Source organism: Scyliorhinus torazame, chromosome 11 (assembly GCF_047496885.1).
Source record: "Scyliorhinus torazame isolate Kashiwa2021f chromosome 11, sScyTor2.1, whole genome shotgun sequence".
Lineage (NCBI taxonomy): Eukaryota > Metazoa > Chordata > Chondrichthyes > Carcharhiniformes > Scyliorhinidae > Scyliorhinus > Scyliorhinus torazame.
In genome coordinates, this window is record NC_092717.1 from 176,040,102 (window position 1) to 176,055,906 (window position 15,805).

Here is a 15,805-nt window from a genome sequence, read left to right on the forward strand (position 1 = left end):
AAAACATGTTAACTTGTCATATTTCTTTTTTTGAAATTTAGAGTACCCAATTCCTTTTTTCCAATTAAGGGGCAATTTAGAGTGGCCAATCCACCTACCCTGTACATCTTTTGGTTGTGGGGGTGAAACCCACGCAAACACTGGGAGAATGTGCAAACTCCACACAGACAGTGACCCAGGGCAAGGGTCGAACTTGGGACCTCGGCGCCGTGAAGCTGTAGTGCTAACCTACTGAGCCACTGTGCTGCCCTTACCTGCACATCTTTGGGTTGTGGGGACGAAACCCACGCAAACACGGGGAGAATGTGCAAACACCACACGGACAGTGACCAAGAGCCGGGATCGAACCTGGGACCTCGGCGCCGTAAGGCAGCACTGCGAACCACTGTGCCATCTTGCTACCTCTTGTCACATTCCTTAATTACATTTCTCAATTTGTGTACAGATTGACTGTTGTGTATTCCTACATCGTAATACTGACTCCATTTCATTAGTAGGAAAAACATGTTTGAACATCCTGAGTACATAAGACATATATAAATACAAGTTTGTGCATTCAAATGATCTTAATTGACATCCGTGGGCTGCAGATTGGGTGCCATTCATAACTTCTGAATGCAATTTGCACTGACTTGTGGGGAAATAACTACTCATTGAAAACAGTTTATGATAATAAATCCATGTACAAACTCTAGTTACATTACACTTTTAAAAAGATCTGGGCTGGATTTTCCACCGCCCACTGCCAGTAGTGGAGTTCCTGATGTGGCACAGAATCCAGCGTCGTTCAAAAAATGGGATCGGTGCCAGGCGCCAATTCCAATCTGATGCTCCGGTCTCCCACTGGCAGCGGCATTGAAGTTCACGACCCACACTAGCTGGAGGATTCAAGTAGGTCAATTAACCCATTTGCATCCTATAAAAGGGCTGGGCACTGGATTCTCCAAGTTGTTGTGAACCTGGGCAGCACGGTAGCACAAGTAGCACTATAGCTTCACAGCGCCAGGGTCCCAGGTTCGATTCCCGGCTGGGTCACTGTCTGTGCAGAGTCTGCACGTTCTCCCCGTGTCTGCGTGGGTTTCCTCCGGGTGCTCCGGTTTCCTCCCACAGTCCAAAGACGTGCAGGTTAAGTGGATTGGCCATGATAAATTGCCCTTAGTGACCAAAAGGTTTAGGAGGGGTTACGGGGATATGGTGGAAGTGAGGGCTTAAGTGGGTCGGTGCAGACTCGATGGGCCGAATGGCCTGCACTGTATGCTCTATAAATGAATCCAATCCTCTGGGCCTCCATTGACGTGGGCAAGAATTGGTGCAGGTATTTCCCAGCGTGGCCCTGGTCCAGTGGACCTCCCGAATTAGCCAAGGGGGTAATTAAGGAGTAGCCCCCAGAGTCCATCGGAGGGTCTCCCCCCTCCCCCCCACAATGCAATTCCTGCCCACCCCAGCCCCACCAGATCCCCCCAACGGAGACACCATCATAAGAGCGGTCCCTACCAGAAACCCCACCAAAAGAGAGACCCCCCCCCCCGCCGCGAAACCCTCCACATTACAGATATACCCACCAGAGACCCTCACCCATTACAGAGAACCCTGCTGGGAAACTGAAGAGCAGTCCAGAGAGAGACGGTGAAAAAAATCACTGCGTTAAAACTCACCAGGGAAAATACCTTACGGCAAAGGCACAGAAAGCAGTACCTGTAAATTCCTAGAAAGTGAAAACCACAGGGCGGCATGTGGCGCAGTGGTTAGCACTGGGACTACGGTGCTGAAGACCCGGGTTTGAATCTCTGCCCTGGGTCACTGTCCGTGTGGAGTTTGCACATTCCCCGCATGTCTACATGGGTTTCACCCCCACAGCCCAAAGATGTGCAGGTTAGGTGGATTGCTAAATTGCCCCTTTATTGGAAAAAGAAATAATAATTGGGTACTCTAAATTTAAAAGAAAAGAAAATGAAAACAATGTCAGTTGGGTTAAAACCCCCTCAGATCTTTGATGTGCTATTCTTTAATTCACATCAATGGGAACTTGTTTTACTAGGCTATGATTGACAGCTTACACACAACTAGCTGTCTGGATTGTTTAATTTCATTTCCCTTCACCCTTGAATGGACTTGAAGGACCTAGTTGCCAAACTAACAGCAAGATTTATAAACATCTAGCTACGATTGACAGTTTAGACCACAACAAACAGAGTTAAGTGCTTTCTGGTAGTTTGACCCAGAGAACTGGAGAATGTGGAGCTGGATTGTCCGAACCCCCCCCTGCCGAGTCGGAGAATCGCCGGGGGCTGCATGAATCCCAACCCTGCCGCTCCGACGGCGGCTGCCGAATTCTCCGGCGCCGGTTTTCGGGCAGGGGCGGCGTTCACGCTGCGCCAGTCGGGGGCCATTGGCAGCAGCCCCCCCGGCAATTCTCAGTGCCCCAATGGGCCGAGCGGCTGCTCGTTTTCGGCCAGTCCCACCGGCGTGAAATGGACATGGTCCATCATGGCGTGGCCTGGCTGGTAGGCCGTCTACTGGAGTCCTGGGGGGGGGGGGGGGCCTGAATCTCATTCCCGATGCCAGAGGGTGACCGGAGCATTGGAACAGGATCAGTGCTTTCTGCCCGACACTGGATTCTCCGCCACCCGCTGTTGGTAGCGGAGTTCCAGATGTGGCGGAGAATGTAGCCCCCCATATTTGTGTATTGGAAATGCCTTGTTGTACCATCACCTCTTCTATTGGTAAGTCGATTTGGAGCAAGTTCTGACAGCACTATTTGTTATGTGTCTGTGGTAAACTATCCCTTCTTGCCCTTCTCAAACTGTCTGCAGTCTTTGACATTGTTGACACCTTCCTCCTTCGCTGTCCAGCTGGGTGTGATTGCACTTACGTAGTTCCATTCCTATCGCTCCGATAGTAGCCAGAGAATCACTAACAAGGTTTCTTATCTCACTCCTATTATCTCCCAGGGATCTATCCTTGCTCCCCCCACCCCCTTTCCTCATCTACACAATATCCCTGGGTCACATCATTTGAAACCACAATGTCAGGTTCTACATTTATGCTGATGATACCCTCCTAGGGGGCTGGTTTAGCACACTGGGCTAAATCGCTGGATTTTAAAGCAGACCAAGGCAGGCCAGCAGCACGGTTCAATTCCCGAACAGGCGCCGGAATGTGGCGACTAGGGACTTTTCACAGTAACTTCATTTGAAGCCTACTTGTGACAATAAGCGATTTTCATTTCATTCATTTCATTTCCTATACCTAATCACCACCTCTCCACCCCTCAACACTTACTGAATTACCAAACTGCTTCTCCAATATCCAGTACTGTTTTCCTCCTATAAAACCAAAGCCATTTTCTTCAGTTCCTGCTGCAATCTCTCTTCTCTAGCCACCGACATCCTTCCTCTCCTTAGCAACAGTCTGTGGTGGAATGGTTTGTTGGTAGCCCTGTCGTATTTGACCTTGAAACAGGCTTCCCAGCACAAAATTATGTCATCATTAAGGCCACCTACCTTTGTAACGCAGCTCATCTGCCGTTGGGCCTTCATCTATATCTCTGTTGCCTCCAGTCTTGGCTATTCCTGGTCGGCTTCTATAAACTTTCCATCCTTCATAAACTTAAGCTCATCTGCTGCCAGTACCCTAACTTGCAACAATCCCATTCACCTATTGTCCGGCGCTCACCATCTGACACTTAGAACATAGAACATAGAAAAATACAGCACTGAACAGGCCCTTCGGCCCACGATGTTGTGCTGAACCTTTGTCCTAGATTAATCATAGATTATCATTGAATTTACAGTGCAGAAGGAGGCCATTCGGCCCTTTGAGTCTGCACCGGCTCTTGGAAAGAGCACCCTACCCAAACTCAACACTTCCACCCAACACCAAGGGCAATTTGGACATTAAGGGCAATTTATCATTGGCCAATTCACCTAACCCGCACATCTTTGGACTGTGGGAGGAAACCGGAGCACCCGGAGGAAACCCACGCAGACACGGGGAGGACGTGCAGACTCCGCACAGACAGTGACCCAAGCCGGAATCGAACCTGGGACCCTGGAGCTGTGAAGCAATTGTGCTATCCACAATGCTACCGTGCTGCCCTTGAGAACAAATAAATCTACACTATCATTTTACTGTAATCCATGTACCTATCCAATAGCTGCTTGAAGGTACCTAATGTTTCCGACTCAACTACTTCCACAGGCAGTGCATTCCATGGCCCCACTACTCTCTGGGTAAAGAACCTACCTCTGATATCCCTCATATATCTTCCACCTTTCACCTTAAATTTATGTCCCCTTGTAATGGTTTGTTCCACCCGGAGAAAAAGTCTCTGACTGTCTACTCTATCTATTCCCCTGATCATCTTATAAACCTCTATCAAGTCGCCCCTCATCCTTCTCCGTTCTAATGAGAAAAGGCCTAGCACCCTCAACCTTTCCTCGTAAGACCTACTCTCCATACCAGGCAACATCCTGGTAAATCTTCTTTGCACCTTTTCCAAAGCTTCCACATCTTTCCTAAAATGAGGCGAGCAGAACTGTACACAGTACTCCAAATGTGGCCTTAGCAAAGTTTTGTACAGCTGCATCATCACCTCACGGCTCTTAAATTCAATCCCTCTGTTAATGAACGCGAGCACACCATAGGCCTTCTTCACAGCTCTATCCACTTGAGTGGCAACTTTCAAAGATGTATGAACATAGACCCCAAGATCTCTCTGCTCCTCCACATTGCCAAGAACTCTACCGTTAACCCTGTATTCCACATTCATATTTGTCCTTCCAAAATGGACAACCTCACACTTTTCACCTCACCTCACTTGCTTCCTTGTGGAATGCCTGGCCTTAAAATTCTCCTCCATGTTTTCAAGTCCTTGCATGTACTCGCCCCACCCTATCTCTCTAATCTCCTCCAGCCTTGCAACCCTGTGAGATACCTGCGCTCCCCAAATTCTGGCCTCTTTTGCATCAATCCACCATTTTAATTTTACTCGGTCCACCATTAACAGTGTGCCTTCAGCTGCCACAGCCCTAATTGCTGTAAGTCCCTTCCTAAACCTCCAACTCTCAACCTCACTTTCCTCCTTTTTAAGGTGCTTCTTCCAATCCTGTCTCTTTGACCAAGAGTTTGGTCACCCATCCTAATATATCCTTCTGTGGCTCAGTGTCATATGTTATCGGAAAGAGCTTCTATGATGCACACTGGGTCATTTTGCTACATTAAAGGCAGGTTGTTGATTTAAGGGACTTCATGAAGATGATTTTCTGGCGAGATTTGACACCAGCAATTCTTATACCATCAGCCTCATTCTATCCCAAAAACCTGGCTAAGGGAGTAGAGTAAATGTTTGGCAATGGTACTTGATATGAATCTGAATCAACTTCTTTTACTTACTTCCACTGCTTACTTCCACGATGCCTTGCCTCTTAAACGTCATCGTTGAAGGGAGGGGTATCTCAATTTTCTGAATAATGCTTTTCAGGTTAATTATGATGAACATTTGCTGGACTCCGATAAAGAGTTGACAAAAATTTGTTGAACATTGTGAGAATTAGAGGAGATGTTCAGTTCGCAATGTACAATGTATGACGGTTTACTGAAAGGACGCTGCCTTTTTAACCTGAGGTTCCTAATGGAGAAAGACCCCATTTCTGTTTCCGAGTGAGACATGTACTAACAGTCAATAATGGAAGGTGCTGAAAGGAAAAATAAAGCTGTGCTGTCAGCAGGGATGTTAATCAGCATGGCACTGCTGAGGTGCCAGCTCTCAGCAGCCAGACGCTGAAGACCATTAGAGAGACATACCACACATAATTTCACAGCAAGTTTCTCAATTAACCAAGTCAGCAGTAAATAGCTTTCTTCTACAAGAGCAGTTTTGACAAGATTCCACTCATTTTAAAATGTGGACAGAATGGAAGTCTTTAGAGTACTGAAAACAGAGATGATTTAATCTCCCAGTTACTTACCTTAAAATGTGTTGCCCATTTCATTACCCACGAATTAGAAAGCTTTGCAGGAGCAATTCCTCTGATGCATGACTTGAGTTTGAACATGCAAAATTGTGAAGCATGGTTATTTAAAATGCCATACCATCTTTCATTTTTTTTCTAGATAATCCCAAATTCTTTATTATTCAAAGGATAGATAGAGAAACTTTCAGGCTGATTTATGCGAAGAGACTTGTTCATAAGAAAGTGGTTAATGATAGTTCCCTGAGGTTGGGGCTGAGGGGGTTGACCATGACTTTGAAAGTACACCAATGTCTTGCATTAGAGGCATCACTGAGACCAAATGATGCCTGGTGTTATGCAAAGCCATGCAGGTCGAAAACATAAAATTGATACAGTGCAGGTTGAATGGATACCGCTTGGTCCAAAACATACTATAGAAGAACCATGGTTTTTTTTTTTTGTTGTTGTTGCATCCAACACAGATGTAGGGCAGAATTCTCCCTAATTTCATTTTGGGCAAAAACATCAGTGTGAATCGCGCCGACTGTTCCAGCACAATTTCCATTGCAATCTTCCCGCACTTAGCCGTGTTTTGGAGACGGGTGTGATTTGCACTGGCAGTGGAGGGGCGGGGCCGAAACACGTTGGCAAGCCCGGCTTCACCAATACTGGGGCACCGTTTTTAAAGGGCACTCCAAAATCAAAGTGACAGTAAAGGTACACGTTCCCCCCCCCCCCCCCCCCCCCAAAACATCGCTGGCATCGGGGCTTCAGTGTCCCCTACACCCCCCCCCAACCCCACAATCAACCTTGCTGGAATCGGGACGACACCACCCCCCTCCCCTTCCAAGTGAGTGACACCCGGCTATGGGGTCGCCAAAGGCCCCCATTCACCCCTTCAGGCTCTGCCCCGTTTAAGTCCCATCCCTTCAGGCAATGCCCCCTTCAGGCCCTGCTCCTTTGCAGTGCCAACCAGGAGCCGGCGGAATTCTGCCAGTAAAAACATATATAAATGCTGATTTAAATATGCCAACCTGGTTCACCCCAGTGGGGGCGTGAACCCGATTACGTCAGCTGCAGCAGGCCAGAGAGCATGGCGTCCTGTTTGGCACCCGGTGCAAATCCCGTTTAAGGGCTCTCCTTCTATTCTCCCGACATAGTGCGATTTGGGCTGGGCACACATGCTGCAGCACATCGGTTGGAGGCAGAAACTCCTGAGGGAGCGGACAGTCGGAGGGCTGCCTGATCCCAGGGAGCAGCTGCTGTCAAGACAGATGTCGCGCCTCTGGAATAGATGATCCCATCACTGGTGCAGATGCAGATTCAGAGGCAAAATCTACAGAAGGGGGTGTCAGCAACATTCCAGTGCCTGTAAGAACAACTGGAGGAGTACAATCACCTGCAAGCACAGGAGAAGTTGCTAACAATGCGTGACACCCAGGCCAACACTGAAAAGGTGGTGTCTGCGGTGGAATACCTGGGGAAGAAGTCAGATCAATGTGTCAGGGCATCCAAGGCTTGGGGCACGCTGCTGTCCATGTCTGAGGCGCAGGACAGTAGAGCTCAGCCACAGGTGGACATGACCCAGGCACAGATGGACATTACTGCGGTGCTCCAAGGCTTGGTCCAATCACAAAGAATCATGGCTCAAGCCATCTAAAGCATTGGTCATGCACTGACTGACCTTAGCCAGTCACAGAGGGACATGCCCCAGTCACAGAGGGACATGCCCCAGTCACAGAGGGACATGCCCCAGTCACAGAGGGACATGCCCCAGTCACAGAGGGGCATGTCTCAGGAAATGAGCAACATAGCATCCTCGCAGAGGGATAGCACTCAGTCAGAGCTCCATGGCTGAGGGCATCAAAGCAATGATTCAGTCAAGGGCAGGCCTCCAGGACTGGCAGGGCCAGGTGACAGTGAGGGCTCTGAAGCTCACTCCAGTTTCCCTCCTTGCCATGGAGTAGCCTGAGGGCCAGTGAGCACTTCAAGGGAGAAGGAAGTGATGGGGCCCATCCCGGAGGAGGCGCTGGAACACGTCACCCCTTCCAAAAAAAATCAATCTGACACTGGTGCATCTGCTGTGCAGGGAGCAGGACAGGGAGGCATGTGTGACACCGAATGTTGGCGGGGCCTATCCAGGCCCAGGCCCTCCAGAGGATGCCTGCCAATGGCAAAGGATGGGTATAGCAGCAGGACGCCTCCACTCCTGATGTGCCTAATGGCACCTTGGACACATGAACATCCCAACATCTCCCATGAACCAACTACTCAACTGAGGGAGAGCCTCAAAAAGCTGTAAACATCGTGCGAGCAGTGTGGATATTGCACACAGATGTGCATGTGCAGCTGGTGATCGCACACCAACTGCACGTCCAGGGGGTGGAATCACTTCCTGTTAATGAAGGGAACTCCCTTTCTAGCCGGAGCTCTGAGGGCGACGCAAGTGTCATCAATATTCACACAGGAAAAAGACAATGTTGTCGAGGAGAATACTGAGATTGAGGTTCATAAGGAGGAGGTGTTAGCAATTCTGGAAAGTGTGAAAATAGATAAGTCCCCTGGGCCTGATGGGATTTATCCTAGGATTCTCTGGGAAGCTAGGGAGGAGATTGCTGAGCCTTTGGCTTTGATCTTTAAGTCATCTTTGTCTACAGGAATAGTGCCAGAAGACTGGAGGATAGCAAATGTTGTCCCCTTGTTCAAGAAGGGGTGTAGAGACAACCTCGGTAACTATAGACCAGTGAGCCTTATTTCTGTCGTGGGCAAAGTCTTGGAAAGGTTTATAAGAGATAGGATGTATAATCATCTGGAAAGGAATAATTTGATTAGAGATAGGCAACACGGTTTTGTGAAGGGTAGGTCGTGCCTCACAAACCTTATTGAGTTCTTTGAGAAGGTGACCAAACAGGTGGATGAGGGTAAAGCAGTTGATGTGGTGTATATGGATTTCAGTAAAGCGTTTGATAAGGTTCCCCATGGTAGGCTACTACAGAAAATGCGGAGGCATGGGATTCAGGGTGATTTAGCAGTTTGGATCAGAAATTAGCTAGCTGGAAGAAGACAAAGGGTGGTGGTTGATGGGATGTGTTCAGACTGGAGTCCAGTTACTAGTGGTTCATAGAAATTCATAGAATTTACAGTGCAGAAGGAGGCCATTCGGCCCATCGAGTCTGCACCAGCTCTTGGAAAGAGCACCCTACCCAAGCCCACACCACCCTATCCCCATAACCCAGTAAACCAGTAACCCCACTCAACCAATACTAAGGGCAATTTTGGACACTAAGGGCAATTTAACATGGCCAATCCACCTAACCTGCACATCTTTGGACTGTGGGAGGAAACCGGAGCACCCGGAGGAAACCCACGCACACACGGGGAGAACGTGCAGACTCCGCACAGACAGTGACCCAGCCGGGAATCGAACCTGGGACCCTGGAGCTGTGAAGCAATTGCGCTAACCGCTATGCTACCGTGCTGCCCACGTTGGTGGTGTACCACAAGGATCTGTTTTGGGGCCACTGCTGTTTGTCATTTTTATAAATGACCTGGAGGAGGGCGTAGAAGGATGGGTGAGTAAATTTGCAGATGACATAAGTCGGTGGAGTTGTGGACAGTGCGGAAGGATGTTACAAGTTACAGAGGGACATAGATAAGCTGCAGCGCTGGGCTGAGAGGTGGCAAATGGAGTTTAATGTAGAAAAGTGTGAGGTGATTCATTTTGGAAGAAATAACAGGAAGACAGAGTACTGGGCTAATGGTAAGATTCTTGGCAGTGTGGATGAGCAGAGAGATCTCGGTGTCCATGTACATAGATCCCTGAAAGTTGCCACCCAGGTTGAGAGGGTTGTTAAGAAGGCTACGGTGTGTTAGCTTTTATTGGTAGAGGGATTGAGTTTCGGAGCCATGAGGTCATGTTGCAGCTGTACAAAACTCTGGTGCGGCTGCATTTGGAGTATTGCGTGCAATTCTGGTCGCCGCATTATAAGAAGGATGTGGAAGCATTGGAAAGGGTGCAGAGGAGCTTTACCAGAATGTTGCCTGGTATGGAGGGAAGATCTTATGAGGAAAGGCTGAGGGACTTGAGGCTGCTTTCGTTAGAGAGAAGAAGGTTAAGAGGTGACTTAATTGAGGCATACAAGATGATCAGAGGATTAGATAGGGTGGACAGTGAGATCCTTTTTTCTCGGATGGTGATGTCTAGCACGAGGGGACATAGGTTTAAATTGAGGGGAGATAGATATAGGACAGATGTCAGAGGTACGTTCTTTACTCAGAGAGTAGTATGGGAGTGGAATGCCCTGCCTGCAACAGTAGTGGACTCGCCAACAGTAAGGGCATTCAAATGGTCATTGGATAGACATATGGACGATAAGGGAATAGTGTAGATGGGCTTTAGAGTGGTTTCACAGATCGGCGCAACATCGAGGGCCGAAGGGCCTGTACTGCGCTGTAATGTTCTATGTTCTAATAACCTCCTCGACCTGGGGCATGCCAGTGATGGCACAAATCCTGCAGCCCGGGCATTCTGGTAGGCCTGGTCCAGATTAAAGTTGATGTAGATAGATGCCTGGGCATATAAAGCATCTGTCACATCTCGGATGCACCTGTACACGGGCTATTGCGAGATCCCGCACAGACCCCTCTCGAGTCCTGGAACGAGCCAGAGACATAGAAGTTTAGGGCACCATCAACTTGATGGTGACAGGAGCGGGTTTCCACCTCCTAACACTCATGGTGCCAGATACGCCACTGGTATGAATGTGCCACCTTCGCATCTCCTCCTCGGCCTAGTGGACGGGCAGCAGTTGAGCCTCACCAGCTGGCCCCTGCCCTTCTGGTGGCATGCTCTCCTGCTGTGCACGGTCTTCCCTGGTGCTCTCGCCACCGTGTATCCCTGATGGCAGCAGCGGCTGGGTAGATAGCTCGCATTGCTGGCTGAGTCCTGAAGTCCCTGTCTCTGCGGGAGGAGGGGGGAGAAACCGAGATTGACAGCAAGCTGATGAATTCCCTGACCATCCAAAGCCACCAGATTACATGGTCACCCTCGGTTGTACTGCTGCGCCACCCCCGACCCATTCAACATCATATAGACCACATTGCATCCCTGTCCCCACTAGTGACTGGCATCCGACCGTTCATGTGGGAAGCCCTTATCTCCCCACCTGGCCCTACCAACTGGCAGCCATGACGGGTGTTAATCTGAGAGGGGCTGTGTGCCAGGGTTCCGGGGCACTGGGGCACGTCCTTTGTTTGGGGTTAGCTCTGTTAATCCCCTGCTTCCTCTATTGTGCAGCTGTGCATCCAAGATGTGCAATGAGGGATGCCAACACCTGGTGACACGCCGATTGTTCATGGCCAAGCTCACCCCTTGATTATACTGCTGAGATATGAGGGTCTCCAGATGGTCGAGTGGGATAAGTCAGATGCATGATCAGCAGAACTCAGAGCATTTCCTGGACACTGGTAGCAGTCAACAGTTTCAACAGTCAGGAGGCTAAGTTGCACCTAAGGGTGGGTAGAAATGCTTTTGGAGCAGCTATGTTAGGTTCTGCCAGGGCACCCCGATCCCGAGGGGGACACTCCGAGTCCACACACTTTTCCACCAAGTCAGTTCCCACTAGTCCCAGAGCTCCAGGCATACACTCCCAGGAAGCCTGGTTTTTCTTTTTTATGTTTTTATTAAGGCATTTATAATTTTAACAATTTTCAAGAGGAGAAAAAACAAAGAAAACAAAGTAAATAACACTCACCCAACCAACAACCAAACCCAGCCAACATGGCTTACATACACAATTCCCCTATCCCCCTTTCCCACTAACTACTTCCCACCTTATCCACGGGAAGCCTGATTAATGTACAAAGTTTTCTTAAAGTTTCCTTGCTCTCCTCACACAGGCCATGGCCCTTGGGCCCTGCTTGTAAATACTCGCACTAGACTCCTGTCTAGGAGGGGTGGAACGTACTGGGTGGCTGGAGATTGAGGCTTCCAGCTCGTTAATCACATTGATTGCAAATTGCAGTTTGTATGCTCGTGCTGGCGTGAGACGGGCAGTACGCCGCGACCAGTGGTGGGAGAGGAGAATGGGAACAGGTCAGGCGCCAGGTAACAATCCCGGGCTGGATTCTCCCAAAATGAGACTATGTCTCCACGCCGACGTAAAGTGGAGTTTTGCTCCAGAAATTCCTTCCAAAAAGTTGAACGAATTCAATGCCCTGCAGGGGCCTAGCAGGGACCCGGAGTGAATCTCGCATCTTTTGCTGCAGATACAGGCTCCCGTACTTCCAGTTCGGAGTCTGCGCATGCGCACGGCGGCGCCCTCCGGCGGCCGCGCCATGTTCCATGGCAGACTCGGACCAAGGAGCCACACCAAAGAACCCCTGCACATTGAATCCCTGGCCGCCCCCCCCCCCCCAGTCTCTGATTCGCCCGCCCCATACCAGGGCGGCCACAAACTGAGTCCGCAGCTGCCACGTCAGCATCCCAACCGGCAATAGGTGGTTAGTTCCACGCCGTCGGGAACTCGGTTGGTCGGGAGCGGAGGTTTGCTGGGCAGGCCTCTGGCAATGGCCCCCCGGCAGCGCGGCGTACTCTGTGGTTCCGCCGATTTTCGGGGCCCAGAGAATCGCCAGACTGGCGCCAGGCCCGATTATGGCGTGAAAGTGGATTCTCCGCCCCCGCCACGATTTCAGGGCGGAGCTGCAGAGAATCCAGCCCCCCCCCCCCCCATTTTTCGGCTGACGTACCATTCTCCGCCTGATCGGGATTCCCAATCGCAGCGGCGGAGAACGGAAAATCCTGTGCCAAAACTTAAAGCTGTAAATAATATACACACATCGTGTACAGTGACCATAAACAGCCACAGGGTGTCTGAGAGAAGTTTTGATTCCAGACCAAAATGTAATTAGTTGTTAGGCTAATTCCCAGACCCGGAAAATTGTAGGCTTCCTTCTGCCATTGCATCATGAAATAGTGGCGAAAAGGTTTGTTTTATTAAGTATGCTGCCCCATGTTAATGCACACAGGGTGCTGAGATAATCAGCCTGTAATAAATGTGAGAGTTCTGTAGTGGCTGAGAAATGGCTGCTTGGACTGTCCTATGGTTGGTTGATGTGTTTTATATTACCTCGAGCATCAGTTTAGAATATCTCATCTCACTTTTTAATACCACAAGCACTTTAGGCAATGGTACAGCAGATTCCTGCTGCAATGTATTTCAATCACAGGAGATGATAAATAAATGATGTTCTGGCTTTTGGAGCATTGCTGTATTAAATGTTTTAAAGGGCTTGCTTCATGTAGCTGAAATACATTTTTAAATAATAGATGTTTGTGTCCAGGGTAAACAGTAGCTCACACCCACCTTTTAAAATGTGCACAGCTAAGTACTAACAAGTGAAATGTGATAGTTGGTGGTCCTGTTTGGGGTTTAGATGATGCACACTATATGGTGTAATGGTGTGAAGAATGTCTTTTCAGGAGAGTGAAGAAACATTATTTTTGGTTCCACTGATGAAATCTCCCCTTGTGACCTGAATTTCTTTCAGACATTATGAAGGGCCTCTGCCGGTATGAAGGGAATGAAAGCAGTCCAGGCGAGTCTGCGCCTATGATAAATTCATCCGTTTGCTCTAGAATAAGCATTGCCTTTACTTGGTGCTTCTTTATGGTCGGGTGGTTGATTGCGGAGAATGATTGTGTGAATGAGCATGTGTCTGTTTCTTTCCACTCTGCAGCATGGTATTCTGGAGGTCCATCTCTTCAATTTTCCGGTTCTGGGAATTTTAAAAGGCAGGTGATTTTTTTAAATCATCAATATGTTTCATAATAATCGATTACTATCCACTGCAAATTAGAAAACATCTTCCCCCTGACCAAAAGCTTCGGCTAAAGTTCTGCTACTGTACAAAACCAGTTAACTGTAGCTTACTTTTTGGCTGTAACTTTCTAAAATCACCTCCACTTTACACATATGCGAAAGCTCAATACTGCAGTCGGTGCTTGGAAATGCAAGTCAAATTATCAATACTGTGTGACTGTGCAAAATTGCAATTATAGGAACAGAGACACATGATGGGAGGGGTTATGTTGACAACTGTTTTGTTCCTATAGTGAGAGCTATCCATAGTTGCAATTGTATCATGTTATTTTTCTTGACCTGGTTAGTTCAGCTACTCAATAAACAAACGTAGCAAATATGTCATGAATGGGATAATATTCAAATCCCTTCAAATCATCTTTGCCTCATCAGGGAACCTGCAAAAAATATATTTTTTAACCTCGTGTCTTAAGCATTGTCATCCGACTAGAATACTAGCTTTTTTATTTCTCTCCCTAGCAAAATTGGTTGTGCAACCAACCGACCGACCAACCAAAGAGGTTGGGACATGGGAAAGGGATGTTGTGCAGGTTTGGGAGTTTGAAAGTTAACAAAAAAAATGCCAAATGCAGCATATGTCTGACATCCCAAAGTAGATCATATACCTTCAAAGCATTTCACAAACTAGCGAATAGATAAAAAGTGTTTGCCGTCAGCTTTCCATAACCTTAGAAATCATTTCCAGATGGATGAAATTCTTCCAAAGGTATCAGCGTCCTCCAACTATTTTGTGTGGCTCTTGTACATCTCTTGATTTTTGCCTGTTAGCGGGAGATGTTTCTCTTTCACAGTTTTGAAGTGAAACCCAATTAGAGAGGTTTCTTTTTTGCTGTTTGTGGCGTCCTTTGTGAACATAATCGCGATCTTTAGACCTTGCACCACAACAAATTTCCAAATCCATTAACCTTTGAACTTCTTCAACCCCCTCCCCCAAACCCAACACATTTGTTATTTCTTACCCTGGTCTCTTCATTTTTCTCTCCTTGATCTCCTTTAGACTCTCAATGCCAGTCATTGAACTTCAGAGAGATATTAGCATGCAAAAATGTAATACCCGTGACTGAGAAATGAAAAATGTTTGTGTGCATTTGAAAGCTGAACCCTTGTGCTGACAGCAGCATTAGACTCAGAGAGTAGTGTTCATTATTCAAAGTTAATGGAGTATCAGAGGGCAGGAACTTTATTAACACACCGTGACCGCCCTGTGTGTCTCACTAAGGCAACCACTGAATCCACTTTATGTTTTAAGTAAACTGCAAATACTTAAGGCATTTTTACTCCTTTCCCTTGGTAATCTACTTGTTAATAATTTGTTCAGTCTCCATTAAGCTGAAGTCAAGAAAATAATAAGTGAAGTCAGGATTTTTTGAGGCTGAAGGGTGTTGGATAATTATATGCTGTGGAGACAGGTTTTGTTACCTTGGATACATTAATACATAAATATTAGTGTTCGTTTTCTTTAATGTGTGCATGTTATGACATTGATTATAAGGACAACATATAGACTACAAAGACAATTTCAACATTGTTCCCTGTATTATCCAATTTCACCTCACAGCGTGTGGCTGATGTGACTCTGGCATTGGAAAATTATACCTCTGAGGAAAAGGAGATAGAAGTTGTATTCACGGGTGGCACGGTGGTGCAGTGGTTAGCACTGCTGCCGACGGCGCTGAGGACCTGGTTTCGATCCCGGCCCCGAGTCACTGTCTGTGTGGAGTTTGCACATTCTCCCTGTGTCTGCATGTGTTTCACCCCACAACCCAAAGATGTGCAGGTTAGGTGGATTGGCCACACGAAATTGCCCCTTAATTGGGAAAAAAAAATAATTGGGTACTCTAAATTTATTTTTTAAAAGTTGTATTCATGCAAAAGAAACATACATAGATACCCAATAAAATCTGTATCCAAGATGACACTTTAAAATAAGTTACTTCATATTTGCTCCCATTCATGCTACCAGTTGAGGGG

The 15,805-nt window shown here is 47.7% G+C and overlaps 1 protein-coding gene and 1 long non-coding RNA gene across 3 annotated transcripts in view; one reads left to right on the forward strand and one right to left on the reverse strand.

Annotated features, from left to right (window-relative positions):
- Nucleotides 1-14,895, reverse strand: part of LOC140385669 (uncharacterized) — a 91,045-nt gene extending 76,150 nt beyond the window's left edge. Inside the window, exon 1 of the long non-coding RNA XR_011933415.1 lies at nt 14,794-14,895. This is a non-coding gene — a long non-coding RNA (uncharacterized lncRNA). The remainder of the gene's footprint in view (nt 1-14,793) is intronic.
- LOC140385667 (neural-cadherin) overlaps nt 1-15,805 on the forward strand; it is a 444,649-nt gene that overhangs the window by 110,873 nt on the left and 317,971 nt on the right. The gene's annotated exons all lie outside the window — the stretch shown is intronic.